At 43.5% G+C, this 27487-nt stretch overlaps 2 protein-coding genes across 2 annotated transcripts in view; one reads left to right on the top strand and one right to left on the bottom strand.

The window, feature by feature from the left end:
- The window catches only part of LOC135542929 (dystrophin-like), a gene marked incomplete at its 5' end in the record, with an annotated part of 841859 nt that overhangs the window by 271056 nt on the left and 543316 nt on the right, over window positions 1-27487 (top strand).
- Window positions 1-27487, bottom strand: part of LOC135542898 (dystrophin-like) — a 264431-nt gene that overhangs the window by 191866 nt on the left and 45078 nt on the right. Inside the window, 2 exon segments of the mRNA XM_064970044.1 lie at window positions 3121-3213; window positions 19938-19999. The gene's annotated coding sequence lies outside the window, so the exon portion shown is untranslated.

Genomic DNA, 27487 nt, shown 5'->3' with positions numbered 1-27487 from the left:
CACACACAGAAGAGAAGAGATCCTTCAGAACACACACACACACAGAGAAGAGATCCTTCAGAACACACACACACACACAGAAGAGAAGAGATCCTTCAGAACACACACACACACACAGAAGAGAAGAGATCCTTCAGAACACACACACACACAGAAGAGAAGAGATCCTTCAGAACACACACACAGAAGAGAAGAGATCCTTCAGAACACACACACACACACAGAAGAGATCCTTCAGAACACACACACACACAGAAGAGAAGAGATCCTTCAGAACACACACACACAGAAGAGAAGAGATCCTTCAGAACACACACACACAGAAGAGATCCTTCAGAACACACACACACAGAAGAGAAGAGATCCTTCAGAACACACACACACAGAAGAGAAGAGATCCTTCAGAACACACACACACAGAAGAGATCCTTCAGAAGATCCTTCAGAAGAGAAGAGATCAGAACACACACACAGAAGAGATCCTTCAGAAGATCCTTCAGAACACACTGAGGCTTTATTTACTGAACATGATATTAAAGACCTTGCTCAGGGCCATTGCTGAAAGAGGTTTATATTACAATAAAAGCTATTGTATAAAGTTTAGGACAAAGATAGAGGAGGAGGAGAAGAAATGCAAGGAGAAAGACAACAGGTTGGTATAATAGATTTGGAGATAAGTGAGGAGTTGAGGAGATAAGTGGGGTTAAGAGGTAAGGAGGCGAGGAGGCGAGGAGATAAGTGGGGTCAAGAGGATAAGGAAGTGAGGAGATAGGTGAGGTTAGGAGGATGTGAGGAGAGAAGTGAGGTTAGGAGGATAAGGAGGTGAGGAGATGGAGATACATGGGGCTAGGAGGATAAGGAGGTGAGGAGATGAGGAGGTGAGGAGATGAGGAGGTGAGGGAGATACATGGGGCTAGGAGGATAAGGAGGTGAGGAGATGAGGAGGTGAGGAGATGAGGAGGTGAGGGAGATACATGGGGCTAGGAGGATAAGGAGGTGAATGGGGTTAGGAGGATAAGGGGGTGAGGTGAGGGAGATACATGGGGCTAGGAGGATAAGGAGGTGAGGTGGTGAGGAGGTGAGGGAGATATATGGGGCTAGGAGGATAAGGAGGTGAGGTGGTGAGGTGGTGAGGGAGATACATGGGGCTAGGAGGATAAGGAGGTGAGGAGGTGAGGTGGTGAGGGAGATACATGGGGCTAGGAGGATAAGGAGGTGAGGAGATGAGGAGGTAAGGGAGATACATGGGGCTAGGAGGATAAGGAGGTGAGGAGATGAGGAGGTGAGGGAGATACATGGGGCTAGGAGGATAAGGAGGTGAATGGGGTTAGGAGGATAAGGGGGTGAGGTGAGGGAGATACATGGGGCTAGGAGGATAAGGAGGTGAGGTGGTGAGGAGGTGAGGGAGATATATGGGGCTAGGAGGATAAGGAGGTGAGGTGGTGAGGTGGTGAGGGAGATACATGGGGCTAGGAGGATAAGGAGGTGAGGAGATGAGGAGGTAAGGGAGATACATGGGGCTAGGAGGATAAGGAGGTGAGGAGATGAGGAGGTGAAGGAGATACATGGGGATAGGAGGATAAGGAGGTGAGGAGATACATGGGGCTAAGAGGATAAGGAGGTGAGGGAGATACATGGGGAAAGGAGGATAAGGGGGTGAGGTGGTGAGGGAGATACATGGGGCTAGGAGGATAAGGAGGTGAGGTGGTGAGGTGAGGGGGATACATGGGGATAGGAGGATAAGGAGATGAGGAGGTGAGGGAGATACATGGGGCTAGGAGGATAAGGAGGTGAGGTGGTGAGGTGAGGGAGATACATGGGGCTAGGAGGATAAGGAGGTGAGGAGATGAGGAGGTGAGGGAGATACAAGGGGATAGGAGGATAAGGAGGTGAGGAGGTGAGGGAGATACATGGGGCTAGGAGGATAAGGAGGTAGGTGATGAGGAGGTGAGGGAGATACATGGGGCTAGGAGGATAAGGAGGTGAGGTGGTGAGGTGAGGGAGATACATGGGGCTCGGAGGATAAGGAGGTGAGGTGATGAGGAGGTGAGGGAGATACATGGGGCTAGGAGGATAAGGAGGTGAGGTGGTGAGGTGAGGAGATACATGGGGCTCGGAGGATAAGAGGTGAGGTGATGAGGAGGTGGGGAGATATGGGGCTAGGAGGATAAGGAGGTGAGGTGGTGAGGTGAGGGAGATACATGGGGCTAGGAGGATAAGGAGGTGAGGAGATGAGGAGGTGAGGGAGATACAAGGGATAGGAGGATAAGGAGGTGGGGCTGAGGAGATACATGGGGCTAGGAGGATAAGGAGGTAGGTGATGAGGAGGTGAGGGAGATACATGGGGCTAGGAGGATAAGGAGGTGAGGTGGTGAGGTGAGGGAGATACATTGGGCTAGTGGGATAAGGAGGTGAGGTGGTGAGGGAGATACATGGGGCTAGGAGGATAAGGAGGTGTGGTGATGAGGAGGTGAGGGAGATACATGGGGCTAGGAGGATAAGGAGGTGAGGAGATGAGGAGGTGAGGGAGATACATGGGGCTAGGAGGATAAGGAGGTGAGGAGATGAGGGAGATACATGGGGCTCGGAGGATAAGGAGGTGAGGTGGTGAGGGAGATACTTGGGGCTAGGAGGATAAGGAGGTGAGGTGGTGAGGGAGATACATGGGGCTAGGAGGATAAGGAGGTGTGGTGAGAGGAGGTGAGGGAGATACATGGGGCTAGGAGGATAAGGAGGTGAGGAGATGAGGAGGTGAGGGAGATACATGGGGCTAGGAGGATAAGGAGGTGAGGTGGTGAGGGAGATACATGGGGCTAGGAGGATAAGGAGGTGTGGTGATGAGGAGGTGAGGGAGATACATGGGGCTAGGAGGATAAGGAGGTGAGGAGATGAGGAGGTGAGGGAGATACATGGGGCTAGGAGGATAAGGAGGTGAGGAGATGAGGGAGATACATGGGGCTCGGAGGATAAGGAGGTGAGGAGATGAGGAGGTGAGGGAGATACGTGGGGCTAGGAGGATAAGGAGGTGAGGAAGATACGTGAGGCTAGGAGGATAAGGAGGTGAGGAGGTGAAGGGGGTTAGGTTGGTAAGTCCAGGAGGATAATGATGACATTACTGACCAGCTCGTGACCTGCCAGTCCCTCCAGCAGCTCCAGCAGGCGACGGCCATCACACAGGTCGGTGAAGAGGTCCTGGATGGGGGGCTTCCCTGCCTGAGGAAACAGGGCACAACACATCACTACAGGATACACAGGAACGATGTCAGTTCAGATCCTGAGCAGAGCAAGACAAAATGGGAGATGTGCTGGGTTTTCTGGTTTCAGACCCGAGGTACCATAATATCCTGTCGTTGTGCCTTTGAGCAAGGTCAACCCATCATGACACTCTGACAGACATATCTCCAATACTAACACAGAGAGACATATCTCCAATACTAACACAGAGAGACATATCTCCAATACTAACACTGAGAGAAGACATATCTCCAAACTGACACAGAGAGACATAGCTCCAATACTAACACAGAGAGAAGACATATATCCAATACTAACACTGAGAGAAGACATATCTCCAACACTAACACAGAGAGAAGACATATATCCAATACTAACACTGAGAGAAGACATATCTCCAATACTAACACAGAGAGAAGACATATCTCCAATACTAACACAGAGAGAAGACATATCTCCAATACTAACACTGAGAGAAGATATATCTCCAAACTGACACAGAGAGACATATCTCCAATACTAACACTGAGAGAAGACATATCTCCAATATTAACACTGAGAGAAGACATATATCCAATACTAACACTGAGAGACGACATATCTCCAACACTAACACAGAGAGAAGACATATATCCAATACTAACACAGAGAAACATATCTCCAATACTAACACAGAGAGAAGACATATCTCCAACTATGACACAGAGAGACAAATCTCCAATACTGACACAGAGAGACAAATCTCCAATACTGACACAGAGAGACAAATCTCCAATACTGACACAGAGAGACAAATCTCCAATACTAACACAGAGAGACAAATCTCCAATACTAACACAGAGAGACAAATCCCCAATACTAACACAGAGAGACATATCTCCAATACTAACACAGAGAGACATATCTCCAACACTAACACAGAGAGAAGATGTAGCTACAGTCAGTTATCTAATCTAGTATGAAGGGTGTACTGGTGGTATCTATATAGGGGCAGGTTAACCTCTGAAGTCCTGCTCTGTGATAAATGTCTTCTGCTGCAGACTTCATAATAACTTCCAGGTCGTTGTTTTATGCAAATCAAAATGAAAAGACTGAAACATCATGTTTTTCCAGCAAAATCATCTTTCATTTCACAAGTATTCCCAGTCAGAGGGTAAAGTACGTCTGTCTCCTAAATAGCATCCTCTTCCCTATATAGTGCACTAGTTTTGACTACAGTGCTATGGGCCCTGGTCGAAAGTAGTGCACTATATAGGGAATAGGGTGCCATTTGGAACGCATGCTGTGATGTCATGAATATAAGCGTTCCCTCATCTCCAAGCCTATTCTCTACACTGTACTGCTACAGATGTAGGGTCTTTCATTTGACCTGTACTGTCACAGCTAAATAATCCTGCAGCAACAGGATTTGAATGTTTAGTCCATAATGTTGCTTGATGGAGGTGAGGCTGTTAATATGACCGTGTGTTGGTTTCCAGTACATTTATGTAAATCACAAAGCTCATCTGCATTCCCTGCGATGCAGTAAAATTATCAACAACAAAAGAGAGATCCAATTAAGATTATACATCTGTACTTATCATGTCTGCTAAGACTGCCAAGTCTATGTTTCTGCTCTGGTTTGGAATCAGATCCAAAGTGAATATTACTTCACTGTCTGAAACAGTAGCGAATCTGAGTGATTCAGTGTGGATTTCAGGCTCGCGCTGTTCAATTCTACAGTTCACAGTTCTCTTCGTGGCTCTGTCTGTCTGTCTGTCTGTCTGTCTGTCTGTCTGTCTGTCTGTCTGTCTGTATGTCTCTCTGTCTGTCTCCATCCATCTTGCCACCTCTCCACATCCCTCCCTCCTCTGCCTCTCCCCCTCCCTCCCTCCTCTGCCTCTCCCGTCTCTCTCTCTCTCTCTCTCTCCTCTGCCTCTCCCCCTCTCTCTCTCCCTCCCTCCTCTGCCTCTCCCCCTCTCTCTCTCCCTCCCTCCTCTGCCTCTCCATATCTCTCCTCTCCCTACCCCTCCCTCTCTCCTCCCCTCCCTCCTCTCCCTCTCCCCCTCCCTCCCTCCTCTGCCTCTCCCCTCTCCTCTCTCCCTCTCTCCCTCCCATCTGCCTCTCCCCCTCCCTCTCTACTCCCTCCCTCCCCCCCTCCTCTGCCTCTCCCCCTCCTCTCTCCTCCATCTCCCTCCCTCTGCCTCTCCCCCCCTCCTCCCTCTCTCCATATCTCTCCCCTCCTCTGCCTCTCCCCCCTCTCTCTCCCTCCCTCCTCTGCCTCTCCCCCTCTCTCTCTCCCTCCCTCCCTCCTCTCCCTCTCCCCTCCCTCCCTCTCCACTCTCTCCTCCCTCCCTCCCTCCCTCCTCTCCTCCCTCTCTCTCCCCCCCTCCCTCTCTGCCTCTCCCCCTCTCTCCCTCTCTCTCTCCCCCTCCCTCCCTCTCCCTCCCTCTCCCTCCCTCTGCCTCTCCCCCTCTCCCTCCCTCTCTCCCTCTCTCCCTCCCTCCTCTGCCTCCTCCCTCCCTCTCTCTCTCCCTCCCTCCCTACCTCCCTCCCTCTCCATATCTCTCCCTCCCTACCTTTCTACTTCCCTCCCTCCCTCTCTTCCAGTCTGTTTTTTATGTTAGGATTATCTCTAGGCAGTCTGTCCACGGCCGTGCCCTTGGGTTGGCACGCTGGCTTTACCCCTTTGAGCCCGACCCCCTCCTGCCCCCTAGTGTGTGTGTGTGTGTGTGTGTGTGTGTGTGTGTGTGTGTGTGTGTGTGTGTGTGTCGCCCCATGCCTCTTCCAGTGACTCAATAAAGGCCTCGGTCTCCAGACAGACCACAATGCCTTGGGGGCGGCGAATTGATTTCCTTAGAAAAGATGAGCCTATTGCCACATCTGAACTCTGACAAAAACAGGGAGAGTGGGAGGGGACTGTTAATGAGGTTTGGAGAGAATGGACACCATGTTTTCTCTCTTTCTCTCTCTCTGTCATCCACTCTCTCTCTGTCTTCCACTCTCTCTCTGTCTTCCACTCTCTCTCTGTCTTCCACTCTCTCTCTGTCTTCCACTCTCTCTCTGTCTTCCACTCTCTCTCTGTCTTCCACTCTCTCTCTGTCTTCCACTCTCTCTCTGTCTTCCACTCTCTCTCTGTCTTCCACTCTCTCTCTGTCTTCCACTCTCTGTCTTCCACTCTCTGTCTTCCACTCTCTGTCTTCCACTCTCTGTCTTCCACTCTCTGTCTTCCACTCTCTGTCTTCCACTCTCTGTCATCCACTCTCTCTGCTTCCACTCTCTCTGCTTCCACTCTCTCTGCTTCCACTCTCTCTGCTTCCACTCTCTCTCTCTGTCCCTTTCTCTCTGTCTTCCACTCTCTCTGTCTTCCACTCTCTGTCTTCCACCTTCTCTGTCATCCACTCTCTGTCTTACACTTTCTCTGTCATCCTCTCTCTGTCTTCCACTCTCTCTGTCATCCACTCTCTCTGTCATCCACTCTCTCTGTCATCCACTCTCTCTGTCATCCACTCTCTCTGTCATCCACTCTCTCTGTCATCCACTCTCTCTGTCATCCACTCTCTCTGTCATCCACTCTCTCTGTCATCCACACTCTCTGTCATCCACACTCTCTGGCTTCCACTCTCTGGCTTCCACTCTCTGGCTTCCACTCTCTGGCTTCCACTCTCTGGCATCCACTCTCTGTCATCCACTCTCTGTCATCCACTCTCTGTCATCCACTCTCTGTCATCCACTCTCTGTCATCCACTCTCTCTGTCTTCCACTCTCTCTCTCTGTCCCTTTCTCTCTGCTTTCACTCTCTGTCTCAAAGCAATCTATATTATACACACTGCAATCTATATTACACACACACACACTGCAATATATATTATAAACACTGCAATCTATATTACATACACTGCATTCTATATTACATACACACTGCAATCTATATTACACACACTGCATTCTATATTACACACACTGCAATCTATATCACACACACACACTACAATCTATATTACACACACTGAAATCTACATTACATACACACTGCAATCTATATTATACAAACACTGCAATCTATATTACACACTAGAGGTCGACCGATTATGATTTTTCAACGCTGATACCGATACCGATTATTGGAGGACCAAAAAAGCCGATACCGATTAATCGGACAATTTAAAAAAAAAATGTATTTGTAATAATGACAATTACAACAATACTGAATGAACACTTATTTTAACTTCATATGATACATCAATAAAATCAATTTAGCCTCAAGTAAATAATGAAATATGTTCAATTTGGTTTAAATAATGCAAAAACAAAGTGTTGGAGAAGAAAGTAAAAGTGCAAGATGTGCCATGTAAGAAAGCAAACGTTTAAGTTCCTTGCTCAGGACATGAGAACATATGAAAGCTGGTGGTTCCTTTTAACATGAGTCTTCAAAATTCCCAGGTACGAAGTTTTAGGTTGTAGTTATTATAGGAATTGTAGGACTATTTCCCTCTATACCATTTGTATTTCATTAACCTTTGACTATTAGATGTTCTTATAGGCACTTTAGTATTGCCAGTGAAACAGTATTAGTTGCCAGTGTAACAGTATTAGTATTGCCAGTGTAACAGTATTAGTATTGCCAGTGTAACAGTATTAGTATTGCCAGTGTAACAGTAGTAGTTGCCAGTGTAACAGTATTAGTATTGCCAGGGTAACAGTATTAGTTGCCAGTGTGACAGTATTAGTATTGCCAGTGTAACAGTATTAGTATTGCCAGTGTAACAGTATTAGTTGCCAGTGTGACAGTATTAGTATTGCCAGTGTGACAGTATTAGTATTGCCAGTGTAACAGTATTAGTTGTCAGTGTAACAGTATTTGTATTGCCAGTGTAATAGTATTAGTTGCCAGTGTAACAGTATTAGTTGCCAGTGTAACAGTATTAGTATTGCCAGTGTAACAGTATTAGTATTGCCAGTGTAACAGTATTAGTATTGCCAGTGTAACAGTATTAGTTGCCAGTGTAACAGTATTAGTATTGCCAGTGTGACAGTATTAGTTACCAGTGTGACAGTATTAGTATTGCCAGTGTAACAGTATTAGTATTGCCAGTGTAACAGTATTAGTTGCCAGTGTAACAGTATTAGTATTGCCAGTGTAACAGTATTAGTTGCCAGTGTAACAGTATTAGTATTGCCAGTGTAACAGTATTAGTATTGCCAGTGTAACAGTATTAGTATTACCAGTGTAACAGTATTAGTTGCCAGTGTGACAGTATCAGTATTGCCAGTGTAACAGTATTAGTATTGCCAGTGTAACAGTATTAGTTGCCAGTGTAACAGTATTAGTATTGCCAGTGTAACAGTATTAGTTGCCAGTGTAACAGTATTAGTTGCCAGTGTAACAGTATTAGTATTGCCAGTGTAACAGTATTAGTTGCCAGTGTAACAGTATTAGTATTGCCAGTGTAACAGTATCAGTATTGCCAGTGTAACAGTATTAGTATTGCCAGTGTAACAGTATTAGTATTACCAGTGTAACAGTATTAGTTGCCAGTGTAACAGTATTAGTTGCCAGTGTAACAGTATTAGTATTGCCAGTGTAACAGTATTAGTTGCCAGTGTAACAGTATTAGTATTGCCAGTGTAACAGTATCAGTATTGCCAGTGTAACAGTATTAGTATTGCCAGTGTAACAGTATTAGTATTACCAGTGTAACAGTATTAGTATTGCCAGTGTAACAGTATTAGTATTGCCAGTGTAACAGTATTAGTTGCCAGTGTAACAGTATTAGTTGCCAGTGTAACAGTATTAGTATTACCAGTGTAACAGTATTAGTATTGCCAGTGTAACAGTATTAGTTGCCAGTGTAACAGTATTAGTATTGCCAGTGTAACAGTATTAGTATTGCCAGTGTAACAGTATTAGTATTACCAGTGTAACAGTATTAGTTGCCAGTGTGACAGTATTAGTATTGCCAGTGTAACAGTATTAGTATTGCCAGTGTAACAGTATTAGTTGCCAGTGTAACAGTATTAGTATTGCCAGTGTAACAGTATTAGTATTGCCAGTGTAACAGTATTAGTTGCCAGTGTAACAGTATTAGTATTGTCAGTGTAACAGTATTAGTATTGCCAGTGTAACAGTATTAGTATTGCCAGTGTAACAGTATTAGTTGCCAGTGTAACAGTATTAGTTGCCAGTGTAACAGTATTAGTATTGCCAGTGTAACAGTATTAGTATTGCCAGTGTAACAGTATTAGTATTGCCAGTGTAACAGTATTAGTATTGCCAGTGTAACAGTATTAGTATTGCCAGTGTAACAGTATTAGTTGCCAGTGTAACAGTATTAGTATTGCCAGTGTAACAGTATTAGTATTGCCAGTGTGACAGTATTAGTATTGCCAGTGTAACAGTATTAGTTGCCAGTGTAACAGTATTAGTATTGCCAGTGTAACAGTATTAGTATTGCCAGTGTAACAGTATTAGTATTACCAGTGTAACAGTATTAGTATTGCCAGTGTAACAGTATTAGTATTACCAGTGTAACAGTATTAGTATTGCCAGTGAAACAGTATTAGTTGCCAGTGTAACAGTATTAGTATTGCCAGTGTAACAGTATTAGTATTGCCAGTGTAACAGTATTAGTATTGGCCGTGTAACAGTATTAGTATTGCCAGTGTAACAGTATTAGTATTGCCAGTGTAACAGTATTAGTGTTGCCAGTGTAACAGTATTAGTTGCCAGTGTAACAGTATTAGTTGCCAGTGTAACAGTATTAGTTGCCAGTGTAACAATATTAGTATTGCCAGTGTAACAGTATTAGTATTGCCAGTGTAACAGTATTAGTATTGCCAGTGTAACAGTATTAGTATTGCCAGTGAACAGTATTAGTATTGCCAGTGTAACAGTATTAGTTGCCAGTGTAACAGTATTAGTTGCCAGTGTAACAGTATTAGTATTGCCAGTGTAACAGTATTAGTATTGCCAGTGAACAGTATTAGTATTGCCAGTGTAACAATATTAGTATTACCAGTGTAACAGTATTAGTATTGCCAGTGTAACAGTATTAGTATTGCCAGTGTAACAGTATTAGTATTGCCAGTGTAACAGTATTAGTATTGCCAGTGTAACAGTATTAGTTGCCAGTGTAACAGTATTAGTTGCCAGTGTAACAGTATTAGTTGCCAGTGTAACAGTATTAGTATTGCCAGTGTAACAGTATTAGTTGCCAGTGTAACAGTATTAGTTGCCAGTGTAACAGTATTAGTTGCCAGTGTAACAGTATTAGTATTGCCAGTGTAACAGTATTAGTATTGCCAGTGTAACAGTATTAGTATTGCCAGTGTAACAGTATTAGTATTGCCAGTGTAACAGTATTAGTTGCCAGTGTAACAGTATTAGTTGCCAGTGTAACAGTATTAGTATTGCCAGTGTAACAGTATTAGTATTGCCAGTGTAACAGTATTAGTATTGCCAGTGTGACAGTATTAGTATTGCCAGTGTAACAGTATTAGTATTGCCAGTGTAACAGTATTAGTATTGCCAGTGTAACAGTATTAGTTGCCAGTGTAACAGTATTAGTATTGCCAGTGTAACAGTATTAGTATTGCCAGTGTAACAGTATTAGTATTGCCAGTGTAACAGTATTAGTTGCCAGTGTAACAATATTAGTATTACCAGTGTAACAGTATTAGTATTGCCAGTGTGATTTGATTTGATTTTGATTGATCTATATTGCATACACACTGCAATCTATATTATACACACACTGCAATCTATATTGCACACACACTGCAATCTATATTGCACACACACTGCAATCTATATTACACACACTGCAATCTATATTACACACACTGCAATCTATATTACACACACAAACTGCAATCTATATTACACACACTGCAATCTATATTACACACACTACAATCTATATTATACACACACACACACACACACACACACACACACACTACACACTACAATCTATACTACACACACTGCAATCTATATCACACACACACACACACACACGAACACACAGCAATCTATATTACACACACTGCAATCTATATCACACACACACTAGAATTTATACTACACACACTGCAATCTATATCACACACACACTAGAATTTATACTACACACACTGCAATCTATATTATACACACACAGCAATCTCTTTTCTGTCCATTTCAAATGCAAGCATATGTTCTCTCATTATACATAAACACAGACACACACACCCACTCACTCAAGGGGTTTTGTTACCAGGGGGATAACAGTGGGAGTGTGGCAGATTCTATCTCCTTCTCTTTTCCTCTCTTGTTTCCTGTCTCAAATTCTCCCCGATTATCACTTTCATCCTTCTGTCTCTCTTTCTGCCCCTCATCTGAACTCTTCCCTCCTCTATTCCTCCTTCCCTCATTCCTCCTCTCCTCTTCCCTTTCACTATCATCTCCTCTCCTCTCCTCTACTCTCCTCTACTCTCCTCTCCGTGTGTCTGTCTGTCTGTCTGCTGCCCCCGTCTGCCTTAATCTCCAGGCGGGAGATGAGACTGCCGTTCAATAGATTCCTCCACACCACACCTGAGCCCTGGTCGGCATGGTAACAGCACACCTCCAGCCTCCCCTAATCAAGATGGAAAATAACGGAATGTGTCTCTCTAGGTTTTTGGGGGATGCTAAGGATGTCACACAGAGATACACACCCATACAGACAGACACACTGATATAGACACGCACACTCAAAGACACACACACACTCATATAGACACACACTCATACACACACACACACTCATACCTAGAGGCACACACTCATACAGACAGACAGGCACACATCTAGACAGACACACATCTAGACAGACACACATCTAGACAGACATCTAGACAGACACAAATCTAGACAGACACACATCTAGACAGACACACATCTAGACAGACACACATCTAGACAGACATACATTTAGACAGACATACATTTAGACACACATCTAGACAGACATGTAGACAGACACACATCTAGGCAGACACACATCTAGACAGACACACATTTGGGGCGGCAGGGTAGCCTAGTGGTTAGAGCGTTGGACTAGTAACCGGAAGGTTGCGAGTTCAAACCCCCGAGCTGACAAGGTACAAATCTGTCGTTCTGCCCCTGGACAGGCAGTTAACCCACTGTTCCTAGGCCATCATTGAAAATAATTTGTTCTTAACTGACTTGCCTAGTTAAATAAAGGTTAAATAAATAAATACAAATCTAGACAGACACACATCCAGACAGACACACATATAGACAGACATCTAGACAGACACACATCCATCCACATGTAGACCAGTGTTTCCAACCTGTGGTCCAATAACAGACACATGTAGACCAGTGTTTCCAACCTGTGGTCCAATAACAGACACATGTAGACCAGTGTTTCCAACCTGTGGTCCAATAACAGACACATGTAGACCAGTGTTTCCAACCTGTGGTCCAATAAGAGACACAGGTCCATCTACATATAGACCAGTGTTTCCAACCTGTGGTCCAATAACAGACACACGTCCATCCACATGTAGACCAGTGTTTCCAACATGTGGTCCAATAAGAGACACAGGTCCATCTACATATAGACCAGTGTTTCCAACCTGTGGTCCAATAACAGACACACGTCCATCCACATGTAGACCAGTGTTTCCAACCTGTGGTCCAATAAGAGACACATGTAGACCAGTGTTTCCAACCTGTGGTCCAATAACAGACACACGTCCATCCACATGTAGACCAGTGTTTCCAACCTGTGGTCCAATAACAGACACACATCCATCCACATGTAGACCAGTGTTTCCAACCTGTGGTCCAATAAGAGACACAGGTCCATCCACATGTAGACCAGTGTTTCCAACCTGTGGTCCAATAACAGACACACATCCATCCACATGTAGACCAGTGTTTCCAACCTGTGGTCCAATAACAGACAGATATCTAGACAGACACACATATAGACAGACAGACACACATCCATCCACATGTAGACCAATAACAGACACAGGTCCATCCACATGTAGACCTGCAACGAAAACATGCAGACTCTCCTTCACTGCAGCCGAGGTGAGTAAAACATTTAAACGTGTTAACCCTCGCAAGGCTGCAGGCCCAGACGGCATCACCAGAGCATGCGCAGACCAGCTGGCTGGTGTGTTTTACGGACATATTCAATCAATCCCTATCCCAGTCTGCTGTTCCCACATGCTTCAAGAGGGCCACCATTGTTCCTGTTCCCAAGAAAGCTAAGGTAACTGAGCTAAACACCTCTACATGAAGTGCTTTGAGAGACTAGTCAAGGACCATATCACCTCCACCCTACCTGACACCCTAGACCCACTCCAATTTGCTTACCGCCCAAATAGGTCCACAGACGATGCAATCTCAAACACAACACACTGCCATAACTCATCTGGACAAGAGGAATACCTATGTGAGAATGCTGTTCGGCATTTAACACCATAGTACCCTCCAAGCTCGTCATCAAGCTAGACCAGTGTTTCCAACCTGTGGTCCAATAAGATACACAGGTCCATCCACATGTAGACCAGTGTTTCCAACCTGTGGTCCAATAAGAGACACAGGTCCATCCACATGTAGACCAGTGTTTCCAACCTGTGGTCCAATAACAGACACACATCCATCCACATGTAGACCAGTGTTTCCAACCTGTGGTCCAATAAGAGACACAGGTCCATCCACATGTAGACCAGTGTTTCCAACCTGTGGTCCAATAAGAGACACAGGTCCATCCACATGTAGACCAGTGTTTCCAACCTGTGGTCCAATAAGAGACACAGGTCCATCCACATGTAGACCAGTGTTTCCAACCTGTGGTCCAATAAGAGAAACACATCCATCCACATGTAGACCAGTGTTTCCAACCTGTGGTCCAATAAGAGACACACATCCATCCACATGTAGACCAGTGTTTCCAACCTGTGGTCCAATAAGAGACACAGGTCCATCCACATGTAGACCAGTGTTTCCAACCTGTGGTCCAATAATAGACACACATCCATCCACATGTAGACCAGTGTTTCCAACCTGTGGTCCAATAAGAGACACATAATCCACATGTAGACCAGTGTTTCCAACCTGTGGTCAATAAGAGACACAGGTCCATCCACATGTAGACCAGTGTTTCCAACCTGTGGTCCAATAAGAGACACACATCCATCCACATGTAGACCAGTGTTTCCAACCTGTGGTCCAATAACAGACACACATCCATCCACATGTAGACCAGTGTTTCCAACCTGTGGTCCAATAAGAGACACAGGTCCATCCACATGTAGACCAGTGTTCCCAATCTGTAGTCCAATAATAGACACACATCCATCCACATGTAGACCAGTGTTTCCAACCTGTGGTCCAATAATAGACACACATCCATCCACATGTAGACCAGTGTTTCCAACCTGTGGTCCAATAACAGACACACATCCATCCACATGTAGACCAGTGTTTCCAACCTGTGGTCCAATAAGAGACACACATCCATCCACATGTAGACCAGTGTTTCCAACCTGTGGTCCAATAATATCACATCCATCCACATGTAGACCAGTGTTTCCAACCTGTGGTCCAATAACAGACACACGTCCATCCACATGTAGACCAGTGTTCCAAATGTAACCTGTGTTTCCAACCTGTTATAATAAACACAGATCCATCCACATGTAGACCAGTGTTTCCAACCTGTGGTCCAATAAGAGACACAGGTCCATCCACATGTAGACCAGTGTTTCCAACCTGTGGTCCAATAACAGACACACGTCCATCCACATGTAGACCAGTGTTTCCAACCTGTGGTCCAATAACAGACACACGTCCATCCACATGTAGACCAGTGTTTCCAACCTGTGGTCCAATAACAGACACACGTCCATCCACATGTAGACCAGTGTTTTCAACCTGTGGTCCAATAAGAGACACAGGTCCATCCACATGTAGACCAGTGTTTCCAACCTGTGGTCCAATAAGAGACACATGTAGACCAGTGTTTCCAACCTGTGGTCCAATAAGAGACACATGTAGACCAGTGTTTCCAACCTGTGGTCCAATAAGAGACACATGTAGACCAGTGTTTTCAACCTGTGGTCCAATAAGAGACACATGTAGACCAGTGTTTCCAACCTGTGGTCCAATAACAGACACAGGTAAATCCACATGTAGACCAGTGTTTCCAACCTGTGGTCCAATAAGAGACACAGGTCCATCCACATGTAGACCAGTGTTTCCAATCTGTAGTCCAATAATAGACACATGTAGACCAGTGTTTCCAACCTGTGGTCCAATTACAGTGGGAGCATTAAGTGTATTATAAGACATGTTAATATGACTTCTCACAATGCAAACTGTTAATAATAATAATACATTTATAAATTGTTACATTTACTGATAAAATGGACCAAATTTGACCACCAAGATGTTTGATGTAAAAAACAAATGTGACTCTGCGAATGGTGATCCTCACCAGCTGTAAACGGTGGTTTGGTGGTCCCCAGAACGGAAAATGTTGGCAACACACAGGTACACACACTGACAGACACATTATCCCCATGAAGACAGACAGGTACACACTAACATTATCCACATGAAGACAGACAGGTACACACTAACATTATCCCCATGAAGACAGACAGGTACACACTAACAGACACATTATCCACATGAAGACAGACAGGTACACACTAACATTATCCACATGAAGACAGACAGGTACACACTAACATTATCCACATGAAGACAGACAGGTACACACTAACATTATCCACATGAAGACAGACAGGTACACACTAACATTATCCACATGAAGACAGACAGGTACACACAACATTATCCACATGAAGACAGACAGGTACACACTAACATTATCCACATGAAGACAGACAGGTACACACTAACATTATCCACATGAAGACAGACAGGTACACACTAACATTATCCACATGAAGACAGACAGGTACACACTAACAGACACATTATCCACATGAAGACAGACAGGTACACACTAACAGACACATTATCCACATGAAGACAGACAGGTACACACTAACAGACACATTATCCACATGAAGACAGACAGGTACACACTAACATTATCCACATGAAGACAGACATTTCATCCTGGTCACTGACATGTTAACACACACACACACACACACACACGGGCAGGAAGGTAAGCACACACACAGGCAGACGTACACACACACCCTCCTCACTCTATTCACAGTGACAACCACCAGTAATAACTAACCACTGTGTCACAGAACATCTCAATCTACAGGAAGATTTCTCCATCACCATCATCACCATTACCATCACCATCATCATCACCATCATCATCATCACCATCATCATCATTACCATCATCACCATCACCATCATCACCATCATGGCTCCATCAGCTGCTTCTAATCCCAGCTCCATCATGGTTCCACCATGACTATTATCTAGTCATTGATTGGTCAGGAGAATGGCTTGGGGACTCCGGTCTAAAGTAGTGCACTAAATAGGGAACAGGGTTCTATAGGACTCTGGTCTAAAGTAGTGCACTAAATAGGGAACAGGGTTCTATAGGACTCTGGTCTAAAGTAGTACACTAAATAGGGAACAGGGTTCTATAGGACTCTGATCTAAAGTAGTGCACTAAATAGGGAACAGGGTTCTATAGGACTCCGGTCTAAAGTAGTGTACTAAATAGGGAACAGGGTTCTATAGGACTCCGGTCTAAAGTAGTGTACTAAATAGGGTACAGGGTTCTATAGGACTCCGGTCTAAAGTAGTGTACTAAATAGGGAACAGGGTTCTATAGGACTCTGGTCTAAAGTAGTGCACTAAATAGGGTACAGGGTTCTATAGGACTCTGGTCTAAAGTAGTGTACTAAATAGGGAACAGGGTTCTATAGGACTCCGGTCTAAAGTAGTGTACTAAATAGGGAACAGGGTTCTATAGGACTCTGGTCTAAAGTAGTGCACTAAATAGGGAACAGGATTCTATAGGACTCTGATCTAAAGTAGTGCACTTTAGATCAGAGTCCTATAGAGGTGGATGCGTTCATCCACCTCTGGCCTGCTCGCCTCCCTACCACTGATGAAGTACAGTTCCCGCTCAGCCCAGTCAAAACTGTTCGCTGCTCTGGCCCCCCAATGGTGGAACAAACTCCCTCAGACGCCAGGACAGCGGAGTCAATCACCACCTTCCGGAGAAACCTGAAACCCCACCTCTTCCAAGGAATACCTAGGATAGATAAAGCAAGCCTTCTCACCCCCCCTTAAATGATTTAGATGCACTATTGTAAAGTGGCTGTTCCACTGATGTCAGAAGGTGAATTCACCAATTTGTAAGTCGCTCTGGATAAGAGCGTCTGCTAAATGACTTAAATGTAAATGTTAAATGAATAGGGTGCCATTTCAGATGCAGGATGCGTAATTGAATTACTCTTCATTCATGGAGAAGCACTGCCTTTTCAATCATTCTAGACATGTCTCTCAATGTGAATGGTCTGAGGCTAAGCTGATGTTATTGTCTGCAGGTCAACTTGCCCTGTGGAGGTCCAATAATTCTATTCTACTGGAAAAGTTCATATTGACTTCAACTGTGCTGGTCTGGGAGAAACCACAACAGAACAATAACTAAGTCCTATATTGTTACTAGGTGGTCTGAGAGAAACTAAATGAAACTGAAATGAAAATCTATTGTTTTGTTCAAACATTATAGTGCACTACTTTAGGCCAGAGCCCTATGGGGGTAGTGCACTACTTTAGACCAGAGCCCTATGGGGTAGTGCACTACAGAGACCAGAGCTCTATGGGGTAGTGCACTACTTTAGACCAGAGCCCTATGGGGTAGTGCACTACTTTAGACCAGAGCCCACCAGGTAATGCACTACTTTAGACCAGAGCCCTATGGGGTAGTGCACTACTTTAGACCAGAGCCCCATGGGGTAGTGCACTACTTTAGACCAGAGCCCTATGGGTCCAGTGCACTACTTTAGACCAGAGCCCTATGGGGTTCCACTACTTTAGACCAGATCCCTATGGGGTCAGTGCACTACTTTAGACCAGATCCCTATGGGGTAGTGCACTAAATAGGGAACAGGGTTCTATAGGACTCTGGTCTAAAGTAGTGCACTAAATAGGGAACAGGGTTCTATAGGACTCCAGTCTAAAGTAGTGCACTAAATAGGGAACAGGGTTCTATAGGACTCTGGTCTAAAGTAGTGTACTAAATAGGGAACAGGGTTCTATAGGACTCCGGTCTAAAGTAGTGTACTAAATAGGGAACAGGGTTCTATAGGACTCTGGTCTAAAGTAGTGCACTAAATAGGGAACAGGGTTCTATAGGACTCTGATCTAAAGTAGTGCACTAAATAGGGAACAGGGTTCTATAGGACTCCGGTCTAAAGTAGTGTACTAAATAGGGAACAGGGTTCTATAGGACTCTGGTCTAAAGTAGTGTACTAAATAGGGAACAGGGTTCTATAGGACTCCGGTCAAAAGTAGTGTACTAAATAGGGAACAGGGTTCTATAGGACTCTGGTCTAAAGTAGTGTACTAAATAGGGAACAGGGTTCTATAGGACTCCGGTCTAAAGTAGTGTACTAAATAGGGAACAGGGTTCTATAGGACTCTGGTCTAAAGTAGTGTACTAAATAGGGAACAGGGTTCTATAGGACTCTGATCTAAAGTAGTGTACTAAATAAGGAACAGGGTTCTATAGGACTCTGGTCTAAAGTAGTGCACTAAATAGGGAATAGGGTGCCATTTCAGATGCAGGATGCGTAATTGAATTACTCTTCATTCATGGAGAAGCACTGCCTTTTCAATCATTCTAGACATGTCTCTCAATGTGAATGGTCTGAGGCTAAGCTGATGTTATTGTCTGCAGGTCAACTTGCCCTGTGGAGGTCGACTCTATTCTATTCTACTGGAAAAGTTCATATTGACTTCAACTGTGCTGGTCTGGGAGAAACCACAACAGAACAATAACTTAGTCCTATATTGTTACTAGGTGGTCTGAGAGAAACTAAATGAAACTGAAATGAAAATCTATTGTTTTGTTCAAACATTATAGTGCACTACTTTAGGCCAGAGCCCTATGGGGTAGTGCACTACTTTAGACCAGAGCCCTATGGGGTAGTGCACTACTTTAGACCAGAGCTCTATGGGGTAGTGCACTACTTTAGACCAGAGCCCTATGGGGTAGTGCACTACTTTAGACCAGAGCCCTATGGGGTAGTGCACTACTTTAGACCAGAGCCCTATGGGGTAGTGCACTACTTTAGACCAGATCCCTATGGGGTAGTGCACTACTTTAGACCAGATCCCTATGGGGTAGTGCACTACTTTAGACCAGAGCCCTATGGGGTAGTGCACTACTTTAGACCAGATCCCTATGGGGTAGTGCACTACTTTAGACCAGATCCCTATGGGGTAGTGCACTACTTTAGACCAGATCCCTATGGGGTAGTGCACTATAAAGGGAACAGGGTGCCATTTGGGACACAAGGCTGTCAGTTCATTTTCTCTCCAGCAGCCTGACAACACAGGTAGGTAGGAGGACAGCCTTCTGAATTGGCAAAACAAGAACAGAGCCAGACAGTCTGACGTGTGTGTGTGTGTGTGTGTGTGTGTGTGTGTGTGTGTGTGTGTGTGTGTGTGTGTGTGTGTGTGTGTGTGTGTGTGTGTGTGGTACCTTAGAAAACTGTGAGTTTATCCATTTTGAGAAAGTCTTCTTTTGAACGTCTTCTCTTTCATCTGCGAGGAAAAGACAACGACAAGATAAATGAACAGGATGGATGGAAGGAGTCTGGGATGAACTGGTTACAGTCTGACGTTAGGATTGTTTAACGATACTATACACACACAGAGACACACACAATGTCTCTCTCTCTCTCTCACACACACACAATGTCTCTCTCTCTCTCTCTCTCTCTCTCACACACACACAATCTCTCTCTCTCTCTCTCTCTCACACACAATGTCTCTCTCTCTCTCTCTCTCTCTCTCTCTCACACACACTATGTCTCTCTCTCCCTCACACACACACACACACACACACACACACACACACACACAATGTCTCTCTCTCTCTCTCTCTCTCTCTCTCCCTCCCTCTCTCTCACACACACAATGTCTCTCTCTCTCTCTCTCTCCCTCACACACACACACACACACACACACACAATGTCTCTCTCTCTCTCTCTCTCTCCCTCTCACACACACACACACAATGTCTCTCTCTCTCTCTCTCTCTCTCTCTCACACACACACACACACACACAATGTCTCTCTCTCTCTCTCTCCCTCTCACACACACAATGTCTCTCTCCCTCTCTCACACACACACAATGTCTCTCTCCCTCTCACACACACACACAATATGTCTCTCTCTCTCTCTCTCTCTCCCTCTCACACACACACACAATATCTCTCTCTCTCTCTCTCTCTCTCTCTCTCTCTCTCTCTCTCTCACAGTGGTGACTAGATTCATAAGACTTATGCAAGGCAGGTAGGCATAAACATGGGGTTACATCTACTCTTGTCCCAGCTGTAATACTGTGATAGCCACTACTACTCAGACACAGACCCACTGCCCCGCTGACAGCCATGTGCAGTGAGCAGTAGCAGCTGTCTCGCTGTATTCCGTTCTCTCACTGACCCTGGCTGCTAGACTCACTTGTACGAATAAATGCCAGGACATGTGTAGGTGGTGTGAATGTGAGGTATAGCCAGAAGCTGTAATACTTTAATAGCCAATCATAGCCAATCCTTCCCAATAGCACTAACACTATAACAGCCAATTGGGACCTTGTTGACAGCCCTATAAGGACCAGCTGAAGGGGAGTCGCCTGATGATTTAAACTGGGTTCTTCCCTTGATCCATGTTCACTGCAAACTTCAGTCTGAGACGGCCTTCGTTTAAGTCCTTTGTTGTGATGTCATAATGAAGGGTGTTGTACAAAACAAAGTCATCAGCAATTCACCTCTAACAAATCAGAGTACCACGTGTGTCCTGACTCTGGCTCAACCCATCGGTTTCTGGACCAATCAGAACAGTGTGTTTGCATTTCAGAAATTGTTGGGAAGGTCCTGGGATCCAGACTCATTGCTGGGGAGGTCCTGAGATCCAGACTCATTGAGGAGAAGAAACTACCATCTGTGGGCAAGGAGTTTGGGTAGCCAGGCAAGAAGGGGACTGGATGGTGATACTGAAATCTGCTGGTTAACAACACGACTGAGACCTGCTGGTTAACAATAAGACAGAGACCTGCTGGTTAACAATAAGACTGAGACCTGCTGGTTAACAATAAGACTGAGACCTGCTGGTTAACAATAAGACTGAGACCTGCTGGTTAACAATAAGACAGACCTGCTGGTTAACAATAAGACTGAGACCTGCTGGTTAACAATAAGACTGAGACCTGCTGGTTAACAATAAGACTGAGACCTGCTGGTTAACAATAAGACTGAGACATGCTGGTTAACAATAAGACTGACCTGCTGGTTAACAATAAGACTGAGACCTGCTGGTTAACAATAAGACTGAGACCTGCTGGTTAACAATAAGACAGACCTGCTGGTTAACAATAAGACAGAGACCTGCTGGTTAACAATAAGACTGAGACCTGCTGGTTAACAATAAGACTGAGACCTACTGGTTAACAATAAGACTGAGACCTGCTGGTTAACAATAAGACAGACCTGCTGGTTAACAATAAGACTGAGACCTGCTGGTTAACAATAAGACTGAGACCTGCTGGTTAACAATAAGACTGAGACCTACTGGTTAACAATAAGACTGAGACCTGCTGGTTAACAATAAGACAGACCTGCTGGTTAACAATAAGACTGAGACCTACTGGTTAACAATAAGACTGAGACCTGCTGGTTAACAATAAGACAGACCTGCTGGTTAACAATAAGACTGACCTGCTGGTTAACAATAAGACTGAGACCTGCTGGTTAACAATAAGACTGAGACCTGCTGGTTAACAATAAGACTGACCTACTGGTTAACAATAAGACTGAGACCTACTGGTTAACAATAAGACTGAGACCTGCTGGTTAACAATAAGACTGAGACCTGCTGGTTAACAATAAGACTGAGACCTGCTGGTTAACAATAAGACTGAGACCTGCTGGTTAACAATAAGACTGAGACCTGCTGGTTAACAATAAGACTGACCTACTGGTTAACAATAAGACTGAGACCTACTGGTTAACAATAAGACTGAGACCTGCTGGTTAACAATAAGACTGAGACCTGCTGGTTAACAATAAGACTGAGACCTGCTGGTTAACAATAAGACTGAGACCTACTGGTTAACAATAAGACTGACCTACTGGTTAACAATAAGACTGAGACCTACTGGTTAACAATAAGACTGAGACCTACTGGTTAACAATAAGACTGACCTGCTGGTTAACAATAAGACAGACCTGCTGGTTAACAATAAGACTGAGACCTGCTGGTTAACAATAAGACTGAGACCTGCTGGTTAACAATAAGACTGACCTGCTGGTTAACAATAAGACTGAGACCTGCTGGTTAACAATAAGACTGAGACCTGCTGGTTAACAATAAGACTGAGACCTGCTGGTTAACAATAAGACTGACCTGCTGGTTAACAATAAGACAGACCTACTGGTTAACAATAAGACTGACACCTGCTGGTTAACAATAAGACTGACCTGCTGGTTAACAATAAGACAGACCTACTGGTTAACAATAAGACTGAGACCTACTGGTTAACAATAAGACTGACCTGCTGGTTAACAATAAGACTGAGACCTGCTGGTTAACAATAAGACTGACACCTGCTGGTTAACAATAAGACTGAGACCTGCTGGTTAACAATAAGACAGACCTGCTGGTTAACAATAAGACAGAGACCTGCTGGTTAACAATAAGACTGACACCTGCTGGTTAACAATAAGACTGAGACCTGCTGGTTAACAATAAGACAGACCTGCTGGTTAACAATAAGACTGACCTGCTGGTTAACAATAAGACTGAGACCTGCTGGTTAACAATAAGACTGAGACCTGCTGATTAACAATAAGACTGAGACCTGCTGGTTAACAATAAGACAGACCTGCTGGTTAACAATAAGACTGACCTGCTGGTTAACAATAAGACAGACCTGCTGGTTAACAATAAGACAGACCTGCTGGTTAACAATAAGACTGAGACCTGCTGGTTAACAATAAGACAGACCTGCTGGTTAACAATAAGACAGACCTACTGGTTAACAATAAGACTGAGACCTGCTGGTTAACAATAAGACTGACCTGCTGGTTAACAATAAGACAGACCTACTGGTTAATAATAAGACTGAGGCCTACTGGTTAACAATAAGACAGACCTGCTGGTTAACAATAAGACTGAGACCTGCTGGTTAACAATAAGACTGAGACCTGCTGGTTAACAATAAGACAGACCTGCTGGTTAACAATAAGACAGACCTGCTGGTTAACAATAAGACTGAGACCTGCTGGTTAACAATAAGACTGAGACCTGCTGGTTAACAATAAGACAGACCTGCTGGTTAACAATAAGACTGAGACCTGCTGGTTAACAATAAGACTGACCTGCTGGTTAACAATAAGACAGACCTGCTGGTTAACAATAAGACAGACCTGCTGGTTAACAATAAGACTGAGACCTGCTGGTTAACAATAAGACTGACCTGCTGGTTAACAATAAGACTGACCTGCTGGTTAACAATAAGACAGACCTGCTGGTTAACAATAAGACTGAGACCTGCTGGTTAACAATAAGACAGACCTGCTGGTTAACAATAAGACTGAGACCTGCTGGTTAACAATAAGACAGAACTACTGGTTAACAATAAGACTGAGACCTGCTGGTTAACAATAAGACTGAGACCTGCTGGTTAACAATAAGACTGAGACCTACTGGTTAACAATAAGACTGAGACCTGCTGGTTAACAATAAGACTGAGACCTGCTGGTTAACAATAAGACTGAGACCTGCTGGTTAACATTAAGACTGAGACCTGCTGGTTAACAATAAGACTGAGACCTGCTGGTTAACAATAAGACAGACCTACTGGTTAACAATAAGACTGAGACCTGCTGGTTAACAATAAGACTGACCTGCTGGTTAACAATAAGACAGACCTACTGGTTAATAATAAGACTGAGGCCTACTGGTTAACAATAAGACAGACCTGCTGGTTAACAATAAGACTGAGACCTGCTGGTTAACAATAAGACTGAGACCTGCTGGTTAACAATAAGACAGACCTGCTGGTTAACAATAAGACAGACCTGCTGGTTAACAATAAGACTGAGACCTGCTGGTTAACAATAAGACTGAGACCTGCTGGTTAACAATAAGACAGACCTGCTGGTTAACAATAAGACTGAGACCTGCTGGTTAACAATAAGACTGACCTGCTGGTTAACAATAAGACAGACCTGCTGGTTAACAATAAGACAGACCTGCTGGTTAACAATAAGACTGAGACCTGCTGGTTAACAATAAGACTGACCTGCTGGTTAACAATAAGACTGACCTGCTGGTTAACAATAAGACTGAGACCTGCTGGTTAACAATAAGACAGACCTGCTGGTTAACAATAAGACTGAGACCTGCTGGTTAACAATAAGACTGAGACCTGCTGGTTAACAATCACTTGACCTCACAATGACAGTGAGGACTTCCAGATGCTGCTAGAGGAGATGAGTCACTGTTCTGTTACCTCCCCCAGACAAAGAGAGATAAACACACACACACACACACACAGACACACACACACACACACACACAAAGAGTGTAATGTCTAGTGGTCCTCATAGCAAGAGGCTCTCCTCTCCCTAATGGTCCTGTAGCAGCAGGAGAGAAGGCTGCTGTACCACATGCTAATAGTATTACCATATCTATTACTACCCTACTGAAGAGACACTTCCCATTGATTTACAGCACTCTGAAAAAACCCTGCGCTGCTCAAAACTCAAATAAATACTGCAAGATGATTCTCCTCTCTGGCTCTATAAACCCATGGAAGCACAGAATGCTCATAAAGATAAACACATCTTACAGTCATATTTGATAGCGTGAAAGCGACGCAATATAGAATATATTATTATCAGGAAACAAATGAAAGGAATAGGACACTCACACTGAATGTAAAATAGACATATGTGAACTACAGTGTGTTAACTACCGTATGTAAACTAACTACAGTATGTGAACTACAGTGTGTTAACTACCGTATGTGAACTACAGTGTGTTAACTACCGTATGTAAACTAACTACAGTGTGTTAACTACCGTATGTAAACTAACTACAGTATGTGAACTACAGTGTGTTAACTACCGTATGTAAACTAACTACAGTATGTGAACTACAGTGTGTTAACTACCGTATGTAAACTAACTACAGTATGTAAACTACAGTGTGTTAACTACCGTATGTAAACTAACTACAGTATGTAAACTACAGTGTGTTAACTACCGTATGTGAACTACAGTGTGTAAACTACCGTATGTAAACTAACTACAGTATGTGAACTACAGTGTGTTAACTACCGTATGTAAACTAACTACAGTATGTAAACTACAGTGTGTTAACTACCGTATGTAAACTAACTACAGTATGTGAACTACAGTGTGTTAACTACAGTATGTGAACTACAGTGTGTTAACTACAGTATGTAAACTACAGTGTGTTAACTACAGTATGTGAACTACAGTGTGTTAACTACAGTATGTAAACTAACTACAGTATGTAAACTACAGTGTGTTAACTACCGTATGTAAACTAACTACAGTGTGTTAACTACCGTATGTAAACTAACTACAGTATGTAGACTACAGTGTGTTAACTACCGTATGTAAACTAACTACAGTATGTGAACTACAGTGTGTTAACTACAGTATGTGAACTACAGTGTGTTAACTACAGTATGTAAACTACAGTGTGTTAACTACAGTATGTGAACTACAGTGTGTTAACTACAGTATGTGAACTACAGTGTGTTAACTACAGTATGTGAACTACAGTGTGTTAACTACAGTATGTAAACTACAGTGTGTTAACTACAGTATGTGAACTACAGTGTGTTAACTACGTATATAAACTAACTACAGTGTGTGAACTACAGTGTGTTAACTACAGTATGTAAACTAACTACAGTATGTAAACTACAGTGTGTTAACTACCGTATGTAAACTAACTACAGTGTGTGAACTACAGTGTGTTAACTACCGTATATAAACTAACTTAAGTATGTAAACTACAGTGTGTTAACTACCGTATGTAAACTAACTACAGTATGTAAACTACAGTGGGTTAACTACCGTATGTAAACTACCGTATGTAAACTACAGTGTGTGAACTACCGTATGTAAACTAACTACAGTATGTAAACTACAGTGTGTTAACTACAGTATGTAAACTACAGTGTGTTAACTACCATATATAAACTAACTACAGTTTGTAAACTACAGTGTGTTAACTACCGTATGTAAACTAACTACAGTATGAAAACTACAGTGTGTTAACTACAGTATGTAAACTAACTACAGTATGTAAACTACAGTGTGTTAACTACTGTATGTAAACTAACTACAGTATGTAAACTACATTGTGTTAACTACAGTATGTAAACTACAGTGTGCTAACTACAGGATGTGAACTACAGTGTGTTAACTACCGTATGTAAACTAACTACAGTATGTAAACTACAGTATGTAAACTAACTACAGTATGTAAACTACAGTATGTAAACTAACTACAGTATGTAAACTACAGTGTGTTAACTACAGTGTGTGAACTACAGTGTGTTAACTACAGTATGTAAACTAACTACAGTATGGAAACTACAGTGTGTTAACTACAGTGTGTGAACTACAGTGTGTTAACTACAGTATGTAAACTAACTACAGTATGTAAACTAACTACAGTATGGAAACTACAGTGTGTTAACTACCGTATGTAAACTAACTACAGTATGTAAACTACAGTGTGTTAACTACCGTATGTAAACTAACTACAGTATGTAAACTACAGTGTGTTAACTACCGTATGTAAACTAACTACAGTATGTAAACTACAGTGTGTCAACTACAGTGTGTAAACTACAGTGTGTAAACTACAGTATGTAAACTACAGTATGTAAACTAACTACAGTATGTAAACTACAGTATGTAAACTAACTACAGTATGTAAACTACAGTGTGTTAACTACAGTGTGTAAACTACAGTGTGTTAAC

Source organism: Oncorhynchus masou, chromosome 7, assembly GCF_036934945.1.
Source record: "Oncorhynchus masou masou isolate Uvic2021 chromosome 7, UVic_Omas_1.1, whole genome shotgun sequence".
Taxonomy (NCBI): Eukaryota; Metazoa; Chordata; class Actinopteri; order Salmoniformes; family Salmonidae; genus Oncorhynchus; species Oncorhynchus masou.
The sequence above is the reverse complement of the archived record's forward strand: the minus strand, read 5'-3'. Positions and strand labels throughout refer to the sequence as shown.